This window comes from Tympanuchus pallidicinctus, unplaced genomic scaffold (genome assembly GCF_026119805.1).
Source record: "Tympanuchus pallidicinctus isolate F22 unplaced genomic scaffold, pur_lepc_1.0 scaffold3, whole genome shotgun sequence".
Classification (NCBI taxonomy): Eukaryota; Metazoa; Chordata; class Aves; order Galliformes; family Phasianidae; genus Tympanuchus; species Tympanuchus pallidicinctus.
In genome coordinates this window covers 41,935,781-41,960,374 of record NW_026294747.1, presented here as the reverse complement: position 1 = coordinate 41,960,374, position 24,594 = coordinate 41,935,781, and the positions used below count along the sequence as shown (strand labels likewise).

Below are 24,594 nucleotides of genomic sequence, written 5' to 3'. Positions count from 1 at the left end.
AGATAGATTAGGACAGTGGAAGAAAAACAAACTACGTATTTCAGTAAAGAACATTTTTCTGTGTTTGACCTTTGACCAAATACATATAAAGTGAAGGTGTAATAATGATCTTAGAGGAGATTTCTAGTGAAGAGGAGAGATAATCTTCTGTTAAAACAAGGTGAGGATGAGTGTGCCTCAGGATCTATATTGTATATTGTCCTTGTTTCAAGGACTTGGATCAAGTAGATTAGCATACCATTAAAATAAGTTGAGGTACTTAGAGAATGTGTCTCTACCCTATGACAGGACAACAGACTGGCTTTGAAAGGAATAAAGAAGATTTTGTGGAGAATTTAAAACTTGTAATGAGAGATAACTTCCTCAGTTGATAAATGTGTGCTGTGAAAGTGGTGGAGCATGATTCAAATAGATATTTTCTATCCAAAATTCTGTGATTCTGTGATGTGCCTGTAATTCTTGATTTATAGCCTTTCATTTGTTACACTCACTTTCAGAAATAATGGAATTTTAATATTTCTGTCTTTTGATCAATGACTGCATAAGAAGTAACAATAGAAGGTGGCAGGAGAGATTTCTGACTATCTTGTTTCTTTACAAGTGCAACAGAATATGGATGCTCAGTGAAAGAACATAGGATAAACTTTTCTTTAAAACATACTCCAAGAACATCTTCTGTTTTTTTTGTGTTGCTTTTTTTTTTTTTTTTAATGATGTGGGAGTTAGAAAACAAAAAAACACATTCCCTGTCCCTTTCATATGTCATATCAACACACAAGAATTTAAGGTTGTCTCTGCAAAATGTCACTGACAAATTGCTTTCATATAGCCCTGCTGCCTTAGCAATAACTTATGAGAGGCAGGTGCTGTTGTTACCTTCCATTTAGAAATATAATGAAAATGATGATGAAACTGAAAAACTGTATGTAAAGTTGCTTAAATTACAACAGGCAGCAATTCCAGAGGTAGTACCAATATCTTGCTTTTTCTTCCTCTAGTAGCAAGCCATTGTAAAGACCTTTGTGTCGGTTAACTTGACTTTCTGACTGCAGGCAGTACATGTGGGTGTGATCTTAGACGCATTAATTTGTAGGAGAAGTGATGTGTTATATTAGGCCAACTGATATAGTTGGAAATATCTTACAGCTTTTGGACACTCAGCCCTCTTTAATGTCACAGACATCTACCTATTCTAATTTGTGCAGAGTGTAGCTATGCCTTGCGGTCTAACCCTTCCCCAGTAAGAGCCAGGGAACATTTTTCCAAGAAAATAGAGTACGAAAGAGGAGGTATTTACAGAGGATGGAGCTGAAGTAGGTGCAGCAGAGTACATATTCCAGGTATTTGGTTGGTTTTTTTTCCCCACACTTCTACTGCTGGCTTGCTGCCTAAAGGATATTTGGAATAGCTGCCTATGCTTCTACTCTGATTTCTACGTACTTACGTTTTTGTTCTTTCTGTTGCTAAGGATGCTTGCTTGAAACCTGTCTGTGCTTCTGCTGCTTTTCAAATAGCTATCTTGGAGAGTAAATATGCTATTTTTTGTGGGGTTTTTTAGTTTATTTTTTTTCTCTATATACCTGTACAGTAACTGTTGAGTCACCACCTGAACCACTGATTGATACTTAAGGAAAAGGAATGAGTCAGCTGTGGGAGCACAGGTGAAGCAAATCACTTGTGTGATGGGAAGGGGTGGAGCCAGGTTCCTAGATCCCATTTAAAGGCTGACTGTTGGGTAGAGTAGAATCTCTTTCCAGAAATCTCTTCTTCTTGGAGTTTTTCACTGTGAGCCTAAATCCTTGGATATGGGTGAGTTTTTTGTTTTCTTTTTGTCTTTTTTACACTGTGGTAGTCTTTCTAGTTTTAACATTTGTGAAGTACCATCCTAACTGCGCTTCTCTTCTAACTTAGATTTGTTGACTGTGCAATACTTCTGTCCTAAGAACTGTGTTGGTTGTTTTTTTGTTTTTTTTTTTTTAGAACTGTGTAACCAACACTAACAGGTTACCTAATTGCTTCACTAAAGCCAGAAGCATGACTCAGGTTTGCAAATTCAGAACCTATTAGCCTTAGGACAGGTTCAAAATGAAGAAAAAAGGGAGTTATCAGCTGTAAAAAATGCTTCTTGGGGCTGGTATTTTGCTGAATATGTTTGAATTCTGACTGAAACATTCTGCGTTGTGTTGAAGAATTTTCATGATCTCCTTCTCAATTGTATCTGCTGCTTGTCAAACAGGAGACCTGACTTTAGGAACAACTTGAGTGTTTGGCTGATAGTTCTACTGTATTATATATTTTCTGTCTTAAATACACGTGCATAATGGCTGCAAGTTGTATCAGAGGAGGTTTAGATTAGACATCAGGAAGAACTTTTTCTCTCAGAGAGTGGTCAGGCACTGGAATGGCTGCCCAGGGAGGTGGTGGAGTTGCCATCCCTGGCAGCGTTCAAGAGGCATCTGGATGACGTGCTGCATGATATGGTTTAGTGCTAGTGGTGGCAGTGGTGATGAGGAGATGGTTGGACTGGATGATCTTGTAGGTCATTTCCAACCTTGTGATTCTATGAATCTTATCCTTGGTTGATATAGCTCCATTCTTTTACTCTGGTTATTTTTGTATAAGTCTAGTGTAGGTCAAAATATTAAAAACCATGGTGTAAATTGGAACACATTTCTGAGGAAGTAAATTTAGGTCAGCATTGCTTTTTGTTCTAGATATTTTTTTTTCTTTTTTTTTTCAGCTTGGGGTGTGGATACTTCATCTTAATAAACCTAACTTGTCCTAGTGCTTTCCTGTGTAGCGCAATCATGAAAGGATATGAAAAATAAAAGAAATTTATCCCAAAATGCTTGCTTGTAGGCATAGTGGTGTATGATAAGTTATCTAGTTCTTTTTGCAACCAATTACTGTATCTTTCAACAAAAAGTGATGGTACGTGATAATGTTTTTATTATTTCGTCTTCGTTATTTTCTTCATATATTCCTGAGTTAAGATTTCTAATGTTTCTCAGAGAGACTTTAGTTCAGGACTGTTTGCAGTTTTGATGTGATGGATAGCTTTCCAGAACATGCAGGAGTATTTTGGATGGCAATTATCTTTCCTTTAGAAAAAAGGGAGGTGGGAATATTGTCTTACTCTGAAATAGACTTTTTTCCTATGTTTTACTCAGTAATGGGACCTTCTATTTCTCTTCAATTTTGCTTTATTATACTCATCTTTCAGTAATCAGGTGTAGGAAAACATTTACAGTAGTCTGTGATTTCTGACTGAATGTTCTGATTAGTAGCTATTACGCTACTTATAAACTGTAATTGTTTTATGTGAGTATGGAGACCATGGTCTATCTGTTATCTAAGCAAAAGATTCTCAGGATCAGAATCTGAATACATGTGCTGTAATTAGCTTCATATTGTATGGAAGCAAAGACAGAATCTTTTTTTATCTTAAGCTACCTGTGATCACTATATCTTGTTTGTGGTATGTTGTCTTGATTTTCATTGGTGGAAAATTCTGCTCAGTGGAAGTATCTATAAGTGTGAGCATCAAGCTCTTGGCCTGCATAATTATTCTTGTGAGCCTAAAGCTAACTGAATTGATACTGGCAGAAAGTGACAAAAAACTAATGGAATATTGGTTATTGCCATTATCACTGATATCCACCTCTAATACTGGAGGCACAGGAGGTGTAACTTTTAGAGCAGCCCTTGTAATTTGAGTGTGCCAGAACTTTACTGATATCTTCTGATGGTGGAGTTACAGCTTCTTAAAGAGGAATGGCAACACTAGAATCATACAATCCTAAAATGGCTTGAATTGCATGAAAGAAGGAAAAGGTACACTTTGAGTCAACCTGTGGTTTCCATAGTCATTTCCATTAAGTGATCCTAGCATTAGAACATTGCCTTCTTCCTAATTTTGTAGTTCTACTTATGATTCTACATTAATTTAACAGTTAATTTATTACCTAGCAAAATCATCCAGTGGACAACAGAGAATATTTCCAAGCTTTGTTTTTCTCTTTAGATGCACAAATTATTCTTTCAGTATAGTATCCTATAACAAGACACTACTGTTAATGTCACTGATTCCAGTTAACTTTCACACAACCTATTGTGTTCAAGCCATACTTTAATTTGCAGTAGTTTGTCTATCGCTTTCAGCAAATAAAACTTTCATCAGATTGCATCTGACTGCTTCAGATGGGGCAAAAAATAGCTACTGAAAACATCTCTCTCTAAAGACAAATTCTAGTGGTGTCATCAGTACATTGTGATCCAACTCTCTCATTTTTAATGATCTTTATCAGCTTTGACAAAGATGGACTCACTTTTATTGAAAGAGAGCTTTATTCCCTTTTTTCCACTCAGTACCTCAACTTGTTGCTATCACAAAAACTGATATCTCTGCCTGTAGAATTCAGTAGCACTGTGTACCAAGAAAAATTTCCTTCTTCTAGGCTGACTGATGCTCTCCTTTCAGACTGATAGCTTTCAAATTTAATTTTGTGGATTATTCCAGTATCTTATTCCATTTGTCTCCCAGTTTGCTAGGTTTTTGTTGGACTATTCATTTGATTAATATTTAAAAATCATAACCATCATCTTCTCTAACTATTAGTGCATGTTACTGTTATCTCTACTTCACATACATAAATATGAAGACAGACATTGGAGGGCAGGAATTGTCATTTATTGACCTCCTTTACCAGATTGCACTTTCAAGACAATGTGGAATAAATACCAGAATAAGTCACCTTTGCTGTTAGAACTGGTGCATTTATAGCTGCAGAAGGGGATTATGGGAGATTTGATTAAGCAAAGTAATGAAGATCTCAACAAGGTTTCTGGCTCCCTTGATTTTATTCTGAATTTCATGATACTTGGCACTACACTGCTGTATTGGCTGCTGAATTGGTAGGTTCTGGTCTGAGAATTTCAGCCACCACTCAGAACACGTGAGCTTCCAGCCTACATGTACAAGGAAAATGTTAAAATATGATGTTACTGTAATAAAGGAGAGCCTCAAGGGCTTTTTGAAATTACTGAAGCCAGTAGCTATTTTGTTACCTTTCATTCAAAGCAGTTTGATTTTTTTTTTTTCCTTGTTGCAATATGTGCAACTAAGTATTAAAGACCAAGAGATCAGAGAGAAACTAACCTCTTCTACCCACGATTATTTTCTTTTTTATAAAAATATGATTTTCAGAATTTTTATGATCTGGCACATAACCTTTGAATGCTATTTCAATTTTATTTAAAGCATAGGCTTTCTATTAGATGAGAATGCTTTAACATTCTGCGAAGCCAGCTCTTTGTAGATTTAAAAATGAATACAGTTACCAAATGTTTACTTCCTCAAATGTTTCTTCTGTAGTAATTTCTCAATGACATGCTTCCTCAAAATGTTTACATCTTCTAAATGAATAGGCATGCTGTTTTTGATGCAGCTGGACTTCAGGCAATACTGCTTCTTATAACAGACCCTAAAGGATTTTTCAAGGACAAAAATCATTATGATTGAGAAGTGTATTTCAAAGTCATTTAGTCCATGAAGTTTAGGAAAGAAGAGGTTTTATTTTGGGACAATGCCTGACCAGGTATATGGTATTGAACCTCTTGACATAGACCCTACAGAGAGGAGTGAAAAATTTGTTGACTGAATACAGAGGGAATATAAGCAAAGCTTTATTTTTCCTGCACTTTAGAACAATTAGTGTTAAATGTCCATATCAAGTTTGAAAGGAGTAAAGAAAAAGAGATTCAAATTGGTGTGTTTGTATTTATATCAGGATTCAGTGGTTTCTCTCTCTAACACTGATGTTGATTTTTCTCTTTGACTCCCTGCATTGTAATATATGTTACTATTATCTTGTGGTTAAAAAGCTTTAGTCCCACTCTTAACTGTGTCTCACTTTCCTGCCTGAGCTAAAGATGCTACTTTGCAGCCCTTGAAGTAACTAAAGAAGTATATAAAAAATTCCCAAGTCTAGTGTAATGCATATACATCTTGAAGTACTTGAAAGACTTTTTTTTTTTTTTTTACCATTGATGTCTAAAACATCAGCACAAATTTAATGAAATATTTAACTGTTTAGAAAATGTTCTTTGAAGTTTTGAATGGTTTGAAAATCCATTGTCTATTAACTTAAAAGTTCTACTTAAAGACTCTTGAGATTGAGTAATAGTGTCTTTTAATATATATATATATTGCATATACTTGTAAGTATTGCATGTGTCATTTGTGTATTATACTGTAATACATTGCATTAACTGTATTGTATATGTAAATAATATAATTGTTAGGTAAGATGTAACTACATGCATCTATTTAAGAACTAGAGGTGGTAGGGGTACAATTAGAACAGAAGAACACAGTTCTAGCCTCAAAAGCTGTACAAGTGGCTATTTCTGTATGTATGATTGTTTGATTTGTTGACATAACAGACTTTCAGCCTCATTCTGAGATCTCACACTTGTTCCTCCTTTTGTGAATGCTCTGGGTCTGTTTTAAAAAAAAAAAAAAAACATTGCTCATGGGTATCATATCTGAGTAAGGAACTCATCCATCTGCTGATAAGCACAGCTGCTTCATAGAAGTGTAGTTATGATGTTGCTACAGTGCTGTAAGCAGTGTAGACAAGAAAAAATTCCACCTGTTACAAAAATCCCTCCACTCCAATGACTTATAGTTATCTAATACCACAGAATAATTTTTCTTCCTCTTGAAGAAAAGTAAGACCAAGAGGAAGAATGAATTCTCACTTCACTAGCATATTGCCTGTTCTATTTTGACAGTCTCATTTGGCAAAGGATACCCTGGCAGAATAACTGAGTGGCCGGAGTGAACATTTAAACCCTTGGAATAATAATGTGTCCCTCATGAAATGTTCTGACCGCAGAAATGTTGATTCACTACACTGAATTGAGAACGTGATCAGTCTAGGGGTTAGATGACATGAAAACATGTATACACTTTGTATTAACCTTTATGTCTGTGAAGGACAGGTGATAAGCTCCTTACCCTGCTTCCAATTAGATGAGAGATTCAGTCTATGCTTTAGATCCGTTGTAATTAAATGTGGATTTTATGTAGTCTGCAATTCAAACTTTTTATGAATTCAGAAAATGCTGGCTTCATTTTTCTTGTCAGTTTACAAAACTAGACCATGACAGATGAGTTTGAGCATTTGCTGATCATTCATCTACAAAACATAATAGCTTGATTCTTTCACTTAAGGCTATTTACAGAAACAGAATTTAATTAATTGAAGCACTGGTGCTCAGCAAACTCCATTTTTTTCCCCTTTAGCACTGTATTCTAAGAAAAAAATTTAATAACATGATACAAATGAAAGACCATAGAAAACATTTCCTAATGAAAGGGCACATTTATTTAGCCTTAATATTAAGAATAATAACACTGGCTTCATATACTCATACAAATTTACTGTAACTCAATCAAAAGTGCAATCAGCTAGTTTGGTATTACTCATGCAGAAAATAACTCAAATTAATCAAATCCCCTAAAATCAAATGGAGCAGTCACAGCTTTGCAAAGCTAGTGCAAAATTTAATTTGTGTTAATCTGCCTTGGTGAGTGGAAGCACAAAGTATGCTACAACATTAGCATCAGTTGCCAGTTTGGAAGTTCAGTTCTTTCTTTCCTTTTGTTTTCTCTCTGTTTCATAGACAAACAGATATAAAGAAATACAATTTTCAAAGTTACTGTTTACATTCAAAAAAAAAAAGTAGAGAAGTCTTTACCTTAAATGTCACTTTTTTTAGTAAAATTTTTTAGTTTTTTGGTGACTCATTCTTCCATTAAAGGACAACTTAATATTGCAGGATGATCAGGAAAGAAAATTACATACTAAAAACATTCCTGAAATCACAAAGCTGAGCAATCTGTCTTTAGCATCATATAGGAAAGAAATCCAGAAAGTCAATTCAGATAATAAGTACATGTCATTAAAAAAAAAAAAACAAAAAACTTCTTCATTGATCCAAGGTAGAACAGTAAATGCTGAAGGATTTGAAGAACACTCTCCTTTTCTGCAGAGGTAGGTAGATTCTGCCTGACCTAGGAGGGAGTGTGTGGAAGAGAAACAAACAGTGCATACAAGTGAACATTTAAAAGTATGACACACTGAGAACAATTCTATTATGCCACAAGAAAGGTTAGAGGAAAAAATTGACTGTAAGAAGGCATGTCTTTGTAGATTAAAGAGGATTAGTAGAAAAATGACCAAAGAGAAATGATATATCTGGAGAAACTCTTTGTGGATGAGTCATGAGTGCATTTAAAAGAAGGAAGACTGTCTTTAAGAAGGCAAGATATTATGATGCTTCTTGATTTGATTGTCCAAGAATTTGAACAGACACTTTAGCTGTGTTGAAAGGAAAAGCTGCATGACAGAAATGTTACTTGCAAAATGGGTGAGCTTGATGACTTAGATTATCAGATGGAATGGTGCTGAAAAACATTTTTTCAGAAAAAGCACCTTCTGCTTTTACACGTTTTATAAGATGGAGGTGTTGATTTACCATAAACCACAATGGAACTTCTGTTTAAAAGCAGTAAACTTCCCATCTGTAACCTCAGGGATATAAAGGCCCTGAAGCACAGTCTAGGTCTCTGTGAGCTATTTGGCAGGTGAAGTTTTGCTTCAATAAAGAAACCAGTAGATTTATTTTTCATTTTTATTTTACGTACTAATTGTTTCAAAGGCAATTACAAGATGCTTATAATAAAGATCCTCAGATACCACTATATCACCACAGAGTAAAACCAGAGAATGAAAATATTGATTTTTCTTTTTTTAGAAGTGCACAAGTCAAACCATAATCTGCTATATAAATCAATATAGATCACTAAGAACTGTTCTAAATCAAAGGAAAATCTGGCTCTTCTTTCCTACGGTTTGACTGATTCCATCCTGTTTTCATTCAGACATGTGCTTCAGAGAGGGTAAGCACAGAACTGTAGTTCCTAAGGACTGCGATCTCCTAAAATATAAAATAAATAGCTGACTCCAGGGTAACCATTTTTTTTCCTGCCAGATCCATAATTCTTGGGTTTGAAATGTTATCATCCAATGAAGTATTAGCTAGGAAAAAAAACATAAGTCACACTCTCTGGCTTGGAATACTACAAAAAGACTCCAAAAGTGTTGCATCATTTGCAAAAGGGAAAAAAAAGAGAAGTGAAGAGTAGTAAGGATTCAAACCTTTCCCTAAGCCTTGCTTTGAGGAAAGACAATGTCAGATCTAACATATCTATCACTTGAACAGGATAATCTGTGACATTCATGCTACTGAGGCATGACTGTGCATACTTGCAATATCTGAGGCATATACTGTGCATAATCTATACAAGCAGAAGTTATTTGGGATTTACTGGGTTATCATTCCCCTCCTCATTAATGGAGCAGAAGTGGTCACTTCAGGTAATTTTGTAGAACTATTTTTATTCTAACATTTCAAATTTGCTCACTTAATAGTGGGAAATTTTATGTTAAAATTTTCATGCGTTAGCATTGCTGGAAGCATAATTATTCTTGGAAATGAAAAAAAAAAATACAGTGCTTTGGAAAAAAAAAAATACAAGTACATATTATTTTATGCAACTCTATGAGTAAAATATGTACCTTGAAGTTGTACACTCAATTTGTGTCAAAAATCTTCATTCTTTTACATCATTCTGTTTCTCTACCTTTTGCTGATGTCCTCCAGTTCTCTTTTGCCTGCTCAATAGCTTTTATTAATTAATCATCTGAGACCTTTAAAAACCCTTTGAAGGTCTTTCAGGCCACACTGCTTGACTAGATCAAAGCATGCCTTCACCCTGGAGGTTTTCAAGCGAAGAATAGATGTTGCATTGAGTGATATGGTTCAGTTTATGGTGGTGAGGGGCTGATGGTTGGACTAGATGATCTTAGTGCTTTTTTTTTTTTTTTTTTTTTTCCAACCTTACCTATACTAGAATTCTATGATTCTGAGTGAGCCTTCTGCTAGATAGATCTGTGAGCTGGAACAACTTTTCCATTTTTCCACTGAAAAATATGAATCTTCAGGACTCATAACATATAGTATGTGTATGATATGTTACATCTGACTCACATTCATTTTGAAGTTGTACTTCTGCCTAAAGTATCCTCAGATAACCTGCATTAAGGATAAATTCCATTGAATCAAAGGAATGGACACAGAAGATATGAAGTGATGTGTAAGACTGCGGTACAACAGTACAGGAAAGCTAGCTTGGGCAGAGGAATTTGGCTAGAGAGGCTGTGGAAGGGGTTTCTGAGGAAAAAGACTGAAATTTTCATATTTGGAAATGAAAATAACAGAGTAAATATGATATATTACTTCTGTATTATAGTTGATTTAAATACAGTTAAGTTGCAGGCTATACATGTGAGAAGTGCATTAAAAAAATAGATCTTTTCACCATTGTTAGTGTTTTGTTTAGTTACATAGGAGTTCAGTTTATAAGACCATTATGTCAAAAAGGACTTTAGAAAAAAATTTTTATTCTAGCTAAAATACATCAAAAGGACAACTAAAACAAAGCCACCTGTAGACTATGGCAAGCTCAGTTCATTTCTAGTACTGCTAGTGAAATGTCTTCTGTCAGGGGAAAAAAAGGATAAAAGTAAATTGACTCTGGTTTATTCTGAGCTTTTATCTTTTTCATATTTTTATCTCCTCAAAATAATAGTCTTTTTTTTTTTTTTTGTAGCTTTCATCGTGGAAAATATTGGTTCAAATGAAGTTTTCTAATTATGCATTCAAAAGGCAGAAGATTTTAATTTAAATTCTCATTGACTGCTAGTAGATTATTTAATAAGGATAACCGAAGTTCAACTGTATACATTATACAGTTGTTGCCTGATTTAAAGTGGAGTGATCCTCCAAGTAACAGCAACCAAAAAGATCAAATTCTCACTCATGATATATGAACACTTAAGGATATTATAAAGATAAAATTGTCTAGGTCATATAGTAATAGTTTTGTCTTACCTTGTATGATGCTGAAGTCTGTAGACCTTACATCTCTGTAATACCTGAGTATCTTTCAGAATTTTATTAATGACATGCTGAACATCTGTTGTGTGTAGTTCTCTCTGCTACTCCTGCTGCTGTTCAGCTGGAAAGTAAACACTAAACCTTTTCATTCTCTCCAGATTCTTGTAATGTGGCAATTATTATGGTAGCTGAAAACCTTAGAGTCTGGAGTTAGCGGATGGTAGCTTAATATTTTAGAAGAGGCGACTTTCAGTTTGTCTTTGGAATTCATGGAGTGGAAGCCCTTCTAACAAGGCAGCTGTGTTCTGGTTCAAAATTTGGCCAGACTCTAAGTACTGCTACTGCTTTTACTGTGAGGAACTGCACAGTTAGGTGGGATATGCACCTTGATGTTCCAGACCCAATCTTCAGGCCTGTATTCAGGACGTAGCTGGTTGAAGTAGTTTGAGTCCACTTTTAATGTTCTTTATCTCCTGAAGTAAAAGGATAAAGTACTAACACCCTGTTCTTTCAATTACAATTTGGAATACAGTGCTGAATTTTCAACAGCTTTTAATGGAGGAAGTCAAACTGATGAGAGTCTGAGAAAACCCTGTCTTGCCTCAGAAGATCTTGATCATGGTTTTAGTTTTCTCTACTGTGTATTATCTTTCCTAGAGGAGACTGGAATCATTATCTATATAATGAAAGTGATGAACTCTCAATGTTTGCTGTCTATGGTGCTCTTTGGGAATTTAATTACAGGGTATTCATCATTTGCTTCAGAAATTAGAAATAAAGAATTTGGAATTTATTTTATTCTTCATGTGATACTAACATTGTATAGGCAATACTGAACTGTTTTTGCTGGAACTTTTCTCACACATACTGGGTACTTTTAAAGCATAACCAAAATATTCTGTGAAGAAAGGCAGGTAAAGAGGCCTGAAAAGAAAAATCTGAATACTGCTCAGGAACTGTTTTTAAATTGCATTTTTAAATGGACATTTCAGAGAAAGTCACTTCTTTCTCTTTCAGTGTTTGCCTTCCACACTACTTTTTTTCATGTCAGAAACTTTTACTAAACTTTTAGTAAGATTAATAAGATTAGAATTTGAATTAAACAACAAACAAATATTAACAGCCTTATCAGAGATAAATTTCATGAACTTCTTTGGCGTGAGTGTTGCAAAGAAAATTAAAGGTACTACAATGACTACCGTTGCAACTGTGAACATTGAAGTTGAAATAGATCTGTTTCAATAACTGGCTGGGAGGCTGTGAGAGTGAATGAAGTCTACAAAATTGTTTTGTATTGTACTCTGAGTTCTCTTAAACCATTTCAGTACGCTGTGCAAGAGCTTGCTTTACTCCCAGAGTGAGCCACTCTCCCGCAGTTTTCTCATACCAGCTGCCAGAGTCTGTGAACCCAATGTTTTCCATCAACTCCTCTTTCTGTCTATATCAAACCCTAGAGCAACAAGAGGACAGGTTGCAAAAATTATTGTATGAGGTGGAGTGTAAGTGATGGCTGTCTAGAAGGCAGAGATGATGAGCACTGTGGTGTCACATCACAGAACAGTTCAGGTTTGAAGGGATTTCAGGAGGTGTGTATTCCAGCTTGTCCTCCAAGCAGGATCATTGCATGGTTAGATCAGGTTAGACACCCTGCTTAAATATCGTCATGAAAACAACTTGGATACGTTTATATACTTTGAAAACTTCTTACAAATATTGGATTTACTTCTAAAGAAGGAATATTCTCCTAAGTTTCCTAGGAATCTGTAGCCTGACTTGGAAAAGAAATCTTAATGTGCATTTTCATTTGTTACATTTATTCAATTCTTGGTATGGAGAATCAACAGCCTCTTTGGAATTATGCATATGTTTTAGTTATTAATCACTGATGTATGTGAAAGAATTTAACAAAAATTGACATCTGGAAGAAACCCACTACTTTAAAGTGGAAGCAGAATTTGTTAGAAACAATATATGCTATGCAGATAATTATTTCATTGGCAGACTTGATGTTGTATTATTAAACAAGGGGAAAAAAAAAAAAAAGAAAATCTAGTCTATTAAAAGTTTGAAAAGAATTTGAGTCATTCTGGATCCTACAACATTTCTTTATTACCAAAATAGATGTTTTTCCTCCATACATCCTTGTGAAAAATCTTCTGCCTCAAATCCATTTAGTAGCACTATGGACTGCACTTTCTCATATCAGAACAGTTACAGAAAACTGAGTAATTTGCATCTTTCCAAGGGGGGTGTTGGAGGCATCATCCTTAGTTAATGGAGACAGGTGACGTGATGTAAATTTGCTGAAATTAAGTTTATTTGTAATAAATAATGTAAACACAGATCCAGTATACTTTTTTTTTCCCCCCAATGCAAACCATTGTCCTCAAACCTGGTGATAGGAAGGTTGATTTGCTATTGTGTTGTTAAGTTAGACTTCAATGAAGTGATCCCAGAATTACAAGAAATTTTCTGTTCCAGATAGGAACTAACTGAACGTATAATGGAAGCACTGAGACCACCTGGATACACAATGCTGTCAACTGTAAAAAGGCACATTCCTAATGGTTGCTGGTATAAACAGGTCAAGCAACTTTTACAGGAAGCACGGCTAGTGTTAAGCAGTTTCATTCCTTTAAAGTCAGAATAAGTTCCAATTGTGAACTGTAAACTAATGCTTCCCGTGGGAAGATGGTTTAGTGGCTTTTTAGATTACATTTGATTCTTCTTTTTCCCAAACAGCACCCAGTCACCATGACATAACTTCTTCAAATCACTAGAGAAAATAAAAGCTATGCATAACCCACATCATATTAGTAACTCAATTCTTCAAGGTACCAAATATTCTCTTTTCACATTCATTTCATATTTTACAGAGCCCTAAAAGTTGATTTAAAGGAAATACGTTTTGGATCACCTATGTAGCTATTATGAATTTTTGTGGGGAAGTAGATATATTGAGCCCATGAGGCTTATTGTGATTAAAAGCTTCATCACATATGGTAAAATTCCAGAGTTACCCATAATGCTGTTATTAGCATATAAATGCTCTTATCTACCGGAGTTGGACATAATCATGAAATATGCCATCATTTCAGGATGAAGTTTTGGACTGCCTGGAGTCCCATAACATTATGAGAAAGAAGTAGCAATACTATTGTCATGGTTGAAGAAGCACATTCATTATCAGTGTATCCCTCTTTTTTGAAACAAGTAATATTATAAGGAAAAAAAAAAAAAGTTGCAGTTTAGGTAAAATTTCTGAAACTTCAACATCAGATGTGATTTTTTTTTTTTTCCAGCATGGTTACTATTATACCTTCTAGGCATTTTTTGAGTAGCAAGAAAGAAGAAAAAAAAAATTAAAAATTACTCTATATTAATTTTTTGTACATGAAAAACAGCTTCATTATAATCACATTATTGGAATTTTAATCATTGTGTAAAATGAAGACCTCTACAGAATTTAAGTTATTTATTGTATATTTTAACAGCATGACAACTTTCTGCAGAGCTTTTTAGTATCCACATTCTCTTTCTTTCCTCCTTGTTTGTGCTATTCTGACTACTGTTGCACAAGTACCTCTGGCTGGAATTGTCTGGAAAGACTGGTAGAGCACAGAAGCTGAAATGGTGTTTCAGTCTCCCTTGCTTGTGAATGGCTGTGAAACATAGCTAAAGTGTCCTTGATTGAGTTTTTCTGTGGATATGGAGAAAGGCAAGCTAGGACAAGCATTGAATAAACTAAAATGCTACTTAAGCTGCAGATTTCTTTAAGTTTAATTTTTTTTTTTTACAGTCAAAATAAAACCTTTTACTAAGCGTATTTTCATTGTCACCAAAGGTTTATAATATCATAGAACATACAGAACATGAAATTTCAATAGAAATCTGATTAGAGAATCTGATCATGCAAGGTTTCCACTCCAGTTTCTAGATTAGCAGATAAAACTGGCTACACAACAAATAAACATCCAAACTCTGAATCCTTATCTGAAGTAAATCTTCTGAGGTTCTCATTACGTTTCTAAGGGGTTCAAATGATTTCCATTGCACCAATTCCCAGACCTAGATCTACTTTCAAGTTTGACAGTGTTTATCCTATTTATTATTTTTTGAGACATGCTGTTGAGATTGAATCCATATGGTTTTTTTTAATTCCACAAGAAATCTGTCTAAACTCTAAGATAAGTAATTTATGAGGCCTTGTTATATTTTTGGAAACCTTTCTGTAAGAAAATACAATATTCTACAAAAAATAACTCACGTATCTTTATAATCATAAATTATTTCATACCTAATTACAAACAGACAGACTGAAAAATTGTCTTCATTGAGAGCTGTTTGACACTGAGAATATATTGCCTTATTTTATAAACTTTTTAATGTTCAGTCCATAAATATGTCACAGCTAAGGAGTACTGCATCTTTAAGTATATTAAATGCAGTCTTGTGTAACCAAACTTAATAGGATTTTAAAATGAATTACAGCTGAAGTATTTAATAAACAACTTTTTAAACTTTCTACATGTGTAAAGCTTCTTTAAACTGACCAATTCAAGTTAACTATATGAAAAGAAACTTCATATATGACATGTATGACAGTCCTAAGTTAGTGTAATTGGGGACCTCTTTTCCCATATACATTTAAGAATAATAAAAGAGTTTCAGGAAAAATAGTACTAATTAATTCCTTTGAAAAGCAACTGTTAATGGTTTTTAGTGCAGTACTGAATTTAAAGTCAAAGAAATATGAGAAATTGGTATGTGTATGCCTTGTTTCACTGAAGTTCATGCTGATGCCTTTGTAGCATTTAAAGTCTCAACCCATGACACATTGTTCTAACTTACAGTAGGCTTTGTTTTTAGCAAATATTCTCTTTTTTGCTGAAAATCATCTAATTTAAAACTTCATCTTTGGTAGATCAGCATTCATTAATAATGTCTGTTTTTCAGGGGATAGAATACCGTATAAAAGCTATTGGTGACATAAGTCATGTAGGAAACTTCAGAGATAATAATCCACACAGTAGGAGAGCTGTGAAGGGGATTGGAAGCATAGAAAAAGAGCTAATAAAAGATCAAAAAACCTAGCAAAGTATGTACTCAGAGTACTAACAACTTGGGCTAAATGATGTATTCAAATACATTCTCCTTGAAGTATTCAGCCATGATTTCAATTCCAGTTGGTTTTCAGAAGACAGCTGGCCTTCATCCAAGACACACTGTTTCAGTAGTTAATGGAGTCAGTTCCAACATTAATTTACCTAACTCTAGCTCTTCCACCATCCCAGATTGTAATACAGCACTTTTGCAGCAGGGTTCCAGGTTCATTGTTTCATATGCATGAGAGTGAAAAATCTTTCACAACTGGTATTAGGACTTCTTTCCAATCTTACAGCAGATATGTGCGGATGCTAAAACTGCTAAATAGATAAGTGAAATATATATGAAATGGTGTGAGTATTCAGGCTAATACTCTGCAAGAAATGTCACTTTAACATGTTACAATTTTCTACATCAATATAGTTATGCATTTTCTGAATAGTTATGTAACTGGATCCGGACAAAATTTCTGAGGCAAATAGTAAATTTCAGTTTCATTTAATATTACTTGTGAATTTCAGTTATATCTGCTTAATAGTTGGGACGGAAAAAAAAAAGACTATTTATCAGAGCATTGAAACATTTAATCTTTATCAATCTTAAGGCAAACTTATTTTGTTTTGATATTTTCCTCCCACAACATTCCAAAATAAAAAACTGCAAGCCAAGTCTTGCTCATTCCCTGGTAGAGGTTCATCTGACTTGCCTTCAGTTCTGCTTATGCATTTTATTGAATGCAGAATATTCATATACACCAGCTCTGTAAAATATGTGGTAATTGGGAACTATTTTAGCATTTCTGTTGATGATTTTTGGGGCTTTTTGGAGTGCTGACCTGAAGTACGTCAATGCTTAGTGTCATAAAGTACTACGCAATGGCCCAGTTATCCACAAAACTCCGTTTGTATTGATTACAGAAGGTGCCTGTGACCTTCACTGATTCATTCTCCAAGCGATAAGCCCGTGCTTTTCCAGAGTTGTAGGTCTTGGAATCTAGATGAATGAAAATATCTTGTATCTGTATTGGAAAAGAGAATGTTAGCTTATCATAAGGGAAAAGGATGAAAGAGCGTTACAGAAATGTTGTCTGTTGTAAATGGTTTTCATCAGGATTCTTGAACTTGTCTTTGTTTTTATTGTTTTGAAGCCCTAGATGGGAGTACAATGAAGGAATGTACTTGCTGAATGTAAACTGCATCTCAGTTATATCTGAAAGCAAGAGTGAGGAGCTGGTGGGTTTAGGTATGCAGTGTTTATTAGGTAGCTAAAAATATCTTTAATTTATTCGTAAATGAGTCTGTAGATTGGCATTGCTATATACTGTGCTTTCTCACCTATTTCTCAGACGATTGCAGGCAGAAATTTAAACCATTGAGGCCTTAAAACAAGAAAAAATCAAAACACATTGATTTCTCTTTATATGCTTGAAAAGCAAGAATGTTTATGTCTAAATACTGATTTAGAACATAAGGTACCCCAGTTTGTTGTGCACAGGAAAAAAATCAAGAATAGTTAGATGGTGCAATGGCATAGCTTGATAGAAAACTATAGCATACTGTTGCAATTCTTTATAGAGAGAAAAAGTACACCTCTCTTTTATGTTGTAGGTTTTCTGTAAGTGCAGCATATTTTAGAAACAGCAATATGTAGCTGTTTAAATGGAGTCATGTGTGGCCAGTTAAAATTTACCTGTAAAGTAACTTCAGACCATGACCATGAACTGGGTAGAAGGACCCTGCCTAATTTTTCACTGTTTCAGAAAGGGCAAAAGTAGGGAAGAACTGATTGTGATGAAGCACATGCAGGTGGAGTGGAACTTTCATAAATAATTTCAGGTACATTCATTAAAAATCTACTTTATAGTCTCTGGGATTCTTCAGGTGTTTACAGCTGGAAGTCTTGTGAGGAACTGCTGATGAAACTGGGATTTTTTTGTTTGTGGAAGAGGAGGAAACCATATCACTCTATAAATACCTGAAAGAGGGATGTGGCGAGGGAGATATTGTCCTCTTCTCCTGTGTAAGTAGCAACAGGACTAGAGGGAATAGCATCAAGTTACAGAGGAAAAAATAAGTTACATACTAGGAAAAAGTTATGTACTAGGAAAAATTTATTCTCTGAAGGAGTGATGGAATGGGCCCAATCATCCCCTGGAAGTGTTCAAGAAGCATTTAGATGTTGTAGTGAGGGACATGATTTAGTGTGGAAATATTGGTGGTAAGTTGATGGTTGGACTTAGATGATTGTGTGTGTCTTTTCCAATATTGGTGATTTTATTATTCTACCAAATACGGCTGCTGGACAGATGTAGGACTTAGGTACATCTAAACAAAATACAACTCATTAACTGATATATTTTCAAATTGACTATACATGATATCTCTGCTGTGGAAGTGAAAGTTTTGGTGACTTCTTAATGGCTGATTTAAATGGAATTCATTTTCTAAAAGGATTTCATGCTAGAGATATAGTGAGATTGAGAAGTGTCAGCAAAGACTATAATAAACGTTGGAAGTTGCGTTAAGAAACTGTAAGGCTAAAGGGGCAGTTGGCTAATAAATACCTTTTTTACTTTGAAAATCCTATGGACATTATTAGAATACAACATTGCTTCTTTTAATTTAGGAGAATGTAAGTTTGAGAAACAGAACTACTCCATTAATCAGAAGTATAATTAAAGCTTTTTTAACTTATGTGACTCCTAAATAACCTTATTTACAGCTGCCGAAAATCTACCAGCACCTTTCTTGATACTAAAGGGATGTAATTTGCTTTGACATTCTTTCCTTTTAAATTTTATCTGTAAGGTCTGAGATCATGGTCTACATCCTGCCATAACAGCTTCTACCACTGAAAAGTGGGATAATCCCATGTAAGATCTTTCTCAAGTTACAAGTTCAAACTGGTATTCATCGCTTCTGGATTCTGCATTCCTTCTGTGAGCTATAGAACTCAAAATTAATGGATGTAATCTAAATTCTTAGTTTGAAATCCATACTGTAAGAGTCTTATCATACAGACCATCAGGCCATTTTGATTTCACAGTGAATGCTGTTGCATCTACCCAACGTCACTAGTAATCAAGTCAGCTGCATTATGCATTTTCTTATGATGTTTTTCTCCTGCTAAAAATAAATCTCAGATGATGTGCTAACCAAGGATATGTTCCCTGGCACTATTTGGTCTGGGTACTTCAGATATTTTTCTTAGATTTCCTGCAAATTGTTATTTTAGACGCCTCAGCAATATAAAAAAAGACATCCCCAGCTCTGGTAACATAACTTATCAGTCATTTCGTTACTACAAGACATATTGGACTGATCCCACTAAACACAGTACACACTTTTTCATGTACTGTATTACTAGTTGTGACCTGTGTTGGGTATTTGTGCATTCTGGGGAAACGCCAGAGTGCTTCAGTGCTCAGGTGTGATTCACAGAAGCCCTGGCACAGATAACATCAGCAGGCAATTCAGGAGTATCCATCTACAGGAGATCTTAGGGAAAGGCTGTAATTCAGATTCACAGGCTGATCAATGATGATTTTCCAAAGTTCTGTGCATTTCAAAAGGAATATGTCTAAAACAAAATGTCATACTAGAAATCCCTCAGGTCACCCTCACTGAGCAATTAAGTCTGCATAGTGTATACAAGGGAGTGTAATGCAGTTGACCATAGTATACAAGTATTATTTCTGGAAAGGCACTGTACTGAATGTTCCATTTGATGATAGAGTTGATAACTTCAGAAGTAGTGTAGTAATGTATATTTGCATTCCAGAGACAGGTTGTTTATTGTCCAGAGAGAATTAAGGCCGGGAACAGCAACCAGAAGGTAAGCAGTCTACAAAACCCCAGAGGTTTACTTACTGAGGAAAATGAGTAGAATAAATGAATTCCACACTATAAAAATGCTAGAGCATTTGCACTGAAGGAAGACCACATGCTAGCATGGATTACTATGGTTCACTGAAAAATGATAGCTAAGCAGCGAGTGAATGCAAATCATCCTTAGAAAATATCGTATCACTTTGCAGCAAAGAGTCAGGTGTACATTAGAAGATATTTAACCTGCGTAAAAAGTACAAGTACTTCAAATTCAGAACATTTTTCTTGCTTTTAACCTCTCTGTATCTTGTGGATAACAAATATAAAAGTCAGAATAATCTTAATTAAATTCTTTATTACAGCTATTCATTAGTTATGTCTTCAGTTTGAACTACTGTGGAAAGAGATGATACCTGTGTTAAAATATAACATGCATCTGTGAACATTAAGGGAGTTCTTATTTTGTGCTGATACATATCAGACTCAGAATACAGGATCATAGAATCATAGAATGGCTTGGCTTGGAAGGGACCTGAAGGATCATCAAGCTCCAACATCCCTGCACAAGCAGGGCTGCCTACCTCCATATTTATTACTAGACCAGGCAGCCCAGGGCCCCATCCAGCCTGATCTTGAACACCTCCAAGGATGGGGCATCCTCAGTCTCTCTGGGAAGCCTGTTCCAGCACCTCATCACTTTGTAAAGACCTGATATCCAACTTAATTTTCCCTCCTTCAATTCAAAAACATTTTTCCTTGTCCTGCCATTATTTACCCTTGTAGAGTTGACTACCCTCTTGTTTGTAGGCTCCCATCAGATAATGGAAGGCTTTCATGTGGCTGGATGACTACGAAGAAGAAAGGGACCTGAGGGTGTTGGTTGATGCTCGGCTGAACATGAGCCGACAGTGTGCTCAGGTGGCCAAGAGGGCCAATGGTATCCTGGCCTGCATTAGAAATAGTGTGGCCAGCAGGAGCAGGGAGGTGATCATCCCCCTGTACTCAGCACTGGTGAGGCCTCACCTCAAGTACTGTGTTCAGTTTTGGGCCCTTCACTACAAGAAAGACTTTGAGGCCCTGGAGCATATTCAGAGAAGGGCAACGAAGCTGGTGAGGGGTCTGGAGCACAAGTTTTATGAGGAGCGGCTGAGGGAGCTGAGGTTGTTTAATCTGGAGAAGAGGAGGCTCAGAGGAAACCTCATTGCACTCTATAACTTCATGAAGGGAGGTTGTGATGAGGAGGGGTTTGGCCTCTTCTCCCAGGTGACAAACAGGGCCCAGGAAAATGGCCACAAGTTGTACCAGAGGAGGTTTAGATTAGACATAAGAAAAAACTTTTTCTCTCAGAAAGTGAACAGACACTGGAACAGCTGCCCAGGGAGGTAGTGGAGTTGTCCCTGGCAGTGCACAAGAGGAGTCTAGATGAGGAGCTACAAGATATAGTTTAGTAGCTTGTGGTAGCAATGGTAATGGGAGGACAGTTGGACTAGGCGATCTTGCAGGTCGTTTCCAGCATTGTGATTCTATGATTCTCATGGGGTCATCCTGTAGAAATGTCTTTATTTGACAATTAAAAAAAAAAAAAAAAAAAAAAAAACCATGAAAAGCTTGGAGAAATGCATTTGTTTGGCAAGGAAAAAAAAAAGACTAAAGTGGCTGAAAAATGGATTTACTGTTGGTAGAAATGTGTCATGAAACTACTTCAATCTCAGCCAACCACCTGGCTGTCCTATAGAACAGTGGAGGAAAGAGAAAAGGAAAGCAAAGTAGGGAAGTGGAGACTTAAGTTATTAGTTAATACAAATATGTAAGGTATAATTCTGTGCCTAATGAAATAGTGAATTATGCTGTTATTGCTTAGATTTTTTTATTGCTGAAGTTTTTGTCACAACTGACTGGTGTGCAGTCAGTAGGTGTATTGCTGCCATTTGAATATGGAAAGACTTTAATGTCAGCAAATTTAATAACTAGCAGGTACAGAGAATGCTATTGTGAGAGCTAATACACATATTTCTGATTTCACTCCCAGTGCAGAGCACTGAGCTCTGCAGTACAGCCTTCACAACAAGTACTGAAAAGAATATTGCTATCTCATGTCATGTACTTTTGGGTTACTACTCTATGAACAGTAAAAGTGCAGATCAGGGCCTGACCAGTTGCCAAAAGTCACACTGCAGGCTTTGTACAGAAAGCAAGCGCTTATATTTTAATATCACATTAAATGGCTCACAAGTTTCCCATTTTCACAGAAATAGGCAGAGCTTAGCCTGTTGATTTATTATTCATGCATAGGGTACTGCTTCTTCAAGAAGATTGTAAATACAATTTCTCCAGCCCAAACATTCTCTCCAGGTTCCTGATGAAGTGATAACCACAATAGACTTCAGAAGGATTAAGGGATGATGTGGAAAATGAAGCCTAAGCTGTGTTTCTGTACATTGTGTTGTGTGAAACAGCCACAGAGAGATAAGAGCCAAGTAGTGGAAAAATATACCACTTGTAATGGAAGCTTGAGGCTTCATCTAAAATTTGCTTCTAGGGTGAATGACTCAGATTCTCAGTTACATAGATTTGGAAGGTTAATCCTTTTCAAATAGTTCTTCCACTTACATTTATTTACAGAGTGTGATCACTACATACTGAAAAAGATACTCGAATCCTCTTCAAATTAGGCAATTTATGTTCCTATACCTCTGGAATTCGTAGGACCAATAATTTTATCTTTGTTAACTCCTTAGTGTCAATGTAACTCATGACTGACAAAAGTTTAGTAAGTGTATGGGAAAATGATTTATCTGTGATGAAGAACAGACATAGGGGTCAGGAGAGGTTGCTCATCTTTTAAGGTACCTGCGCAGTTACTATATGATTTTGTCACAAATTAGTTATATGCCACTGTGTTTATTCCTCTTTAAAACAGGCATAGTGCTCTGAACATACTTCAGGGATTTTAGATGATTAAATTATGCCAAACACTCTTTTCAGATGAAAGGCTGTTGCAACAATTTTTATCAATCAGCTTTTACCTACAATGATCCATACAGCTGCTTCATTTCATAACTGAAGCACTGCTACTCTGACACTCTGTTGCATTACTCTTTTTCATAAAGTAGTTTGGAAAATCTGGAAAATTATCTACAGTGGATGATCTGAGAGACAGGTGTTTATAGAAAAGCATTTAAGTATATATTTAAGTACATCCACTTTATATTAACTTTTCCCTCAGTGTCACAACTGCAGGATGAAGAGATATTAAGACATTGATCTGCTTTTAAGATTACCAACCATCATACCAAATACAATCCTGAAGATCTCAGTAAATCTTTCCTTTTCTAATTTCAGTGATACATCATATTTGATTTCAAGATGCTGTAGTTTCTTTGTAACCTGAATTAAGGGCATTTCAGCTTTAGCAAGCAAATGTTCGAATCTGGAGGGAAAATTACAAACTGTAGAAGAGAGGTGCTCAGAGGAGTCCCTAGAAAGTAGAGCTTTTAGCTGGAAAACGTGCAGCATTTGTAGTAGATGATGCTTCTAGTAAGCAACCTGGGGAGCCCATCCAGATCATATAGTTTTCGCATGCGGTACAACATTCAGTTTAGTTTGCAGGAGGCATAAAAAGAGGCAACAAAATGCTGATAAAGAACTGATCTCTTATTTCCATTAGCCCATCCCTCACAGGGTGAGACATCTCCCTGAATAAATCTTCTGTGAGATATTGAAACATAATTAGGAACATAACCTGTGAATGTGTAATTTCTACTGTTATATCTGAGATCATTGCTTGCTTCTGTTTTGTTAGCAGATGTGTTTTAGTGTCTTGTTATCAGTGAGCAGTAGAGAAGTAAATGGAAATAGAATGAGACATTCCACATTGATATTTTATTTAGATATGACTAAAGACTGTTTCAAATTACTTCTCAAAATTGTAAATGCTTCCTCACAGAGCTCAAAAACAGAGCTAATATTCTAAAATCTCATCTGTATCCTATTAGCTTTTCTAATAAATCTGGTGGCCAAATTTCCATCCCCTTCATTGGCAGAAGGAAATCTTTGTTTTCGTTTTCCTTTTTCATAGAAAATAATTCTGTCTCAATTCTATTAAATTATATTCTAATAAAGCATTCTATTTAAAAATTGCTTGGAAACTTGCCTAGTGGTCTAAAAGAAGATCGGGCATCAGCTGTGTTAGGAGCACAAAACTTTTAATGCATTAATTTCCTTACAAATGATGGATGTCTAGAACTTTTACAGAAGGTGTCCCATGCCTTTCAGGAGTGCATGGTAAATAAACATCTTTGCTTTTTTTTTTTTTTTTTTTTCCTCAACAATAAAGATAGAAATTGACAAGACAATTTTGCATTTTAAACAAGCACAGATACTAAGGTGGAAAACCAAGGTGGAAAACTCTGACACACCACTGAAAGAGGGGAAACTATTTTCCCAATGCGGACACTAGATTCTGCTCTGGAAAGATCAGTTACTTTTCAGAATACCAGACTAACTTTAGTGCATACCATGCTATTCTTTTGGCTCAGTGAAGAATTTAAGAGATACTCTCGACATTTAATAAGACTCAGTTCAATGATGTAAAACACTTGCTGAAAGATACATCAATTCCAGTACACTTCAG

The 24,594-nt window shown here is 35.5% G+C and overlaps 1 long non-coding RNA gene across 1 annotated transcript in view; it reads left to right on the top strand.

The window, feature by feature from the left end:
* The first annotated feature begins 1,753 nt into the window (after nt 1-1,753).
* LOC128085727 (uncharacterized) overlaps nt 1,754-24,594 on the top strand; it is a 31,064-nt gene continuing 8,223 nt past the window's right edge. Inside the window, exons 1-2 of the long non-coding RNA XR_008209065.1 lie at nt 1,754-1,809; nt 14,127-14,241. This is a non-coding gene — a long non-coding RNA (uncharacterized LOC128085727). The remainder of the gene's footprint in view (nt 1,810-14,126; nt 14,242-24,594) is intronic.